The following is a 5,113-nucleotide window of genomic DNA, read 5'->3' as shown; positions in this document are numbered from 1 at the left end:
AACAAATGGGTTTCTCAGCACCCTCTGCCTCCACTCTAATCCTCCCCCTACCTGCCCCCCCACCCCCCTGTATCCCATTCTGAACACCCTCTTCTAGAAATGAGCCTCCAAGGAGGCAGGCATTCTGCGGTAGTAGGTCAGCCACATTCAGCACTGCAGCTCATGTCCTCTGCCTAGTCCTCCCCACCTTCCTTCCTACACATGAAAAGGTTCCCAAGGGATGCTCAAAGAAAAGCTCTAAGATCCCACATCCCACTTTGCAAACCATCAGATTTGCTTATCTGCCCTGCATATGGAAGACAACAGTTTTACAAATGGAAGCACACTGGCAAATGAAGCATAGTTATTAACCCACAATTTTTTTTTTCTAATGGAGTAAGAATGCCAGAACTTAAAAACCTGGGTGCATTGGGTCTGGAGAAGAGATGACTTAAGTGTGGCCTATCATTTTCTGATAGCTAAAGTAAGACAGACTCCCTCTGTGCAGCCTAAGGTACAACCAGATGCAATGGGAAAAGCTCTAGGACATTAGATCTGAGCTCAGTGCTAGAAAGAATTCTCTTGCTATCAAAGCTGTCTGGATTAGGAAACGGGGCCATGGGGGAGAGCTTCTACTGAAAGTATTTCGGTAAAGACTGTTGACAACTTGTCAACCCCCTTGTCAAACAGGTTAAAGATTTGAGCATAGAATGAAGAGCATTATTAAACTTCTTAAACTTCAGGTCTACTCTTTATGAAAATACGATGAACGAAGGAATTCAACGCTATAGAACTCTGTCAAAGCCAATGGTGACAGGACCATGGAGAGGGTCTTAGCAGAAAGGATAGTGTCTTTGGAGTGGGGGGGAGGTGAGATGGTGGGGAGAGCCTTGTCTTTGGCATCATAACGCCTGTATTCTGGTCCCAGCCCTGCTGCTACTTCACCTAAGTGACTTCTGGTCACTCATTCTGTCCTCATCTGTAAAATGGAGAGGTTGAGCTCCTCCCGTGCCATTCCTCTTCAGGCACCCAATGATGCTATTAGTGCAAATGGTCGCATAAGATGGGGGTCAGCAGTCTTTTTCCATTAAAAGGCCAGATATGGATGCTTTGGTGTGGTGTGATAGGGTGACATATCTGAGGAGGTATGAACCTGATCCACTAAGTCATACATAGTCATAAACCATTGTCACCTCAACAAAAAAGGAGAGACCAGAGATAGTAAATATTTTAGGATTTCTGAAACACATGGGCTGTTTGCATCAGAGTGTTGTTTTTTTGTTTTGTTTTGTTTTCAAAACTCCTTAAAAGTGTAAAAGGCAGTTTTAACTTGTGGGTCATACAAAAAAAAGCTGTGGGCCAGACGTGGCATGCGAGTCACAATTAACAATGCCTGGAATAAGGGATTTCTGGACAGCTTAATGAAATCTTCCAGAAAAAAAATAAAGCCATAGACTCAGCTTACAAAGATACAACATAGCTTTCTGTGGTTAGCATAGCCGTGACTCATGGTCCCAAAGAGCATCTGAAGTAAGTTGGGGTTCCAAAGCAATGGATGCTGGGTAAACTGATGGGGAAGTTTGCTCCTCATCCATCCACTGATCCCCACAGGCTGAGAGAATGTCTCCTCAAATCATTTTCCTAAGGAGCAAGTTCTAGCATGTTCTAACAGGGTAAGGGGAAGAGCTATATGCAGTGGGTCACTAAGGTCAATAGCAGGTCCACAACGATATAACCTATGCTGCTGGGTTTATAGCTGTCATCAGCACTGACAATGTTGAAGAGAATCTCCACCTCATCTATGATGCCAAGGATGTATTTGCTGTTAATCACATTACACCCAAGGAGGCCAAGTACAAGATGTGTAAAGTGGGAAAAATATTGTGGATTTCCTCAGCTGGTCACCCATGATGCACATACCATGTACTATCCTGATCACCTCACCAAGGTGAATGACACCATCCAGATTGATTTGCAAAGTGGCAGGATTACAGGTTTTATCAAGTTTGACACTGGTGACCTGGGTATAGTGGCCGGAGGTGCTAACCTGGGAAGAGCTGGTGTGATTACCAAAAGAGAGAAAACACCCTGGTTCTCGTCATGTGGCCCATGTAAAAGATGCCAATGATTACAGCTTTGCCACCAATTTTTCCAACATTTTTGTTATTAGTAAAGGCAATTAGATTTCTCTTCCCCGAGGAAAGGGTATTCACCTCGCTATTGCCAAAGAGAGAGATACAGATAGGCAGCCAAATAGAGCAGTGGGTTGGATGGAATGGTCTTGATGTTTAAATAAAGATAATACAGCATGACTTAAAAATAAATGAATAAATAAAGACACAATATAAAATTCTCCAAGAAACAAACTGAGAGATGATGAATGAAAATGGAACTAAAAACTGAAGAAATAAATAAGCTCAAGCCCATGGAGCTAGTGGGATGAGGCAGCATTAAAAGAGGATAAAACAAAACTAAATAATTTTGGAAGAGATGAGGCTAGTGAGGAAGTACAAGGGGCCTAGACCACAAAGATTGTGCAGGAGTCAGGATTTTTGCCCCTAACCTACAACACTAGAAAAAAAAAGAGGGATGTAAACCTGGAAAAAGAAATCCAGCATGTTAAACGATCAGGGTCCAGAGGCACTGGCTAATGGGAAAAGATTAAATGTAAACAAATACTAGCAGACTCATTAAGTAGCATTTAACAGGACAAGCGATACGAATTCATAAATATTTGAAAAGTGTAAACACCATCAGCAGCAGGACTAGCAGGGCTAAAGTGGGGCTGGTTAAGGGAAAGGAGATTATCAGTGATTGTCTGGGCAACAGGGAGCACAGCACAGCTAGCAAATGATGGGTTCCCACCTTGGCTCCAATACTTATGGGTTTGAGAGGGATTCCAGGGGGGAGGCAAGCCAACTGGCAAAGCTCCTGGCATCACAGAAAAGCCAAGGGCCAAGAGACCTGAGTTCAAGAAACAATTTCAGGTGTCGCAGCCTGAGGTGAATCACAAACACACAAGCTTCCACTTTCTCTTCTGTAAAGTAGGGATTTGAACTCTCTCTTCCCCAACCCCTCCTCGACTTTTGTGACCATGTCCTATCAAGCTGACCACTTTGACCATTTTACTTAAAAGGACAAAATTTGTCCAAATTTGACTTAAACACTGGAAGACAAATGGTAAGTGTTTATTTGTCTTAAAGATTCCTATGTTCCACAAAGGGCTTTCCGATTCACCTCTGCAGATCTTCATGACAACCTTGGAGAGTCTTATGAATAGGAAAGGTGAAACTATGTCAATGTTGCGACCAAATCTGACACTCTTGGGTCCCAGTTGGACACTTGCCACTATTTTCTGGAAAGCTGAGAGTATTGAGGGGTGTCAATCACACTAAGACCTTGTGACCCCTGAGAAGGCTTTCAGTCACACCCGGTTTCTACAGTTCCCTTTCAAAAAGTGTAACCCTTCCTTTTATTCCATGACCCTGGGGTCATGGAACGGTTATAATGTCCACTCTCCTCTGAGTTAGAAACTTTTAACCCAACCACCTGCTGGCACCACAGCCTCCTGGCCTGTCACCCTTCTTAACAGCCTTTGAGAATGGCTGGAATATTTGCATACCTAAATCACCTCCTCTTCTAGTTACTGGGTGTGCCAGAGTCTGTCATAAGTGAAATTTCCAAGTTCGAAGCTGCTAAGAACAAGTTTCTCTGGTTTGGTGTATTCCCAGAGTCCCAAAGGAGAACCACATGCATTTTCCTCTCCCAGACCAAAACACCTGCAGTCTTTCTCCTCCTTCTTGCCACCTGTTTTCCCAACTCTGACTCAACGGGGCCCCTGACACCCCCAGGACACCAGGCCTGGGGTCAGCCTTCCCCAGGAAGAGGCTAGAGGCAGCCCCTGACTATGGGCTGCCTCAGGCACTTGTGGCAGGCAGCGGCTCCTGTCCTTCCTGCTCCACGCTCTTTCTTTTCCATCTGAAATTGGATGACTACGGCAAGACGGAGGATGAACCTCTTTGTGGTCCACCTCGCAGGTCTCCGACCCTCCCTACAAATCCAAGCTGCCCCCCACCCCAGATTCTCCTATTTCCCACCTACTCTTCCACTCAGACTTGCATGGGACTTTCTCAAGGTCCTCTCACTCCAGTTTACCCCCTTCCCAGAGCAAGGCACCCCCTGCACACCTCTCAAATGCTTCCAAGTTTTTTCCAGGCTGCTCCACAGACCCTTCAACCCACTACCCCCTCCTCAAAGTCCAAAGCTCACCTGTCAGGCTCTTGTGTGCGCCCCCCTCGTCCCACCCAGTGTCCCTCGCTCCCTCAGTCGACCTCCCTGGACCTCCACGTACCCACAGACCGACAGCCATCACCACCACAAAGTAGACGACGATGACAGAGATGTCGGCTGCATTTCGGATGCGCATGTAGGCCGGCTCTCCGGTGCTGTTGGTCACCGGGCTCAAGGTGGTAAGGTCCATGGCGGCGGCGGCGGCGGCGGCGGGGATGTGTCCCTCCCTCCCTAGTTTCTCGCTCTTATATGGCCTCGGGGTTAATGATCAGCCAGAGGAGGGCAGCGGAGAAATCCCCGCAGCCCGGCAGTGGTGCAGGCGCTGCGCTGCCGCCGTCGGAAGCAGCTCCCGGGCCAAAGTGAATGGAGCTGTCAGCGGGGGGGTGGTGGCTGCCGGCAGGTAAGGCTGCCCTGCAAACAGCAGGAAAGGGCTGGGCAGGGGGTGGTGCCCGCCTGGCACAAAGGCCTGCTGTCCTTCTGCAGCCTGCCTCCTTATTCGGAGCAGGGCAGAGCGCAGCAGCTCCACTGAGAAACCAGGCTGCCTGGGGTGATGAGGCTTATGTCACCTGCCATCTGGCCTGGGACCAGTTCCGTGCCCTCTGTGGGCCCGGATTCGCTAAGTGTAATGGGTGCAAGACTGGCCCTACAAGTCATCCAAGTTCTTGGTGTCCGTGGAGAACATTCTAGGGAAAATCTGAAGTTGTTGGCTACCACCATTAAAATTCAGCCCAATCTGGTCTATGTATACACCCATCTGGAAATGTACACACACAGGTACTATTACTCAGCCACTAAAAAAAAGGTGAAATCTCACCACTTAAATAACATGGATGGACCTTGAATG

At 47.4% G+C, this 5,113-nt stretch overlaps 1 pseudogene; it reads left to right on the top strand.

Annotated features, from left to right (window-relative positions):
* Positions 1-1,495: 1,495 nt before the first annotated feature.
* Positions 1,496-2,264, top strand: LOC105854200 (annotated as a pseudogene).
* The last annotated feature ends 2,849 nt before the right edge of the window (positions 2,265-5,113 follow it).

Source organism: Condylura cristata, unplaced genomic scaffold (genome assembly GCF_000260355.1).
Source record: "Condylura cristata isolate star-nosed mole 26May11 unplaced genomic scaffold, ConCri1.0 scaffold00029, whole genome shotgun sequence".
Lineage (NCBI taxonomy): Eukaryota > Metazoa > Chordata > Mammalia > Eulipotyphla > Talpidae > Condylura > Condylura cristata.
The sequence above is the reverse complement of the archived record's forward strand: the minus strand, read 5'-3'. Positions and strand labels throughout refer to the sequence as shown.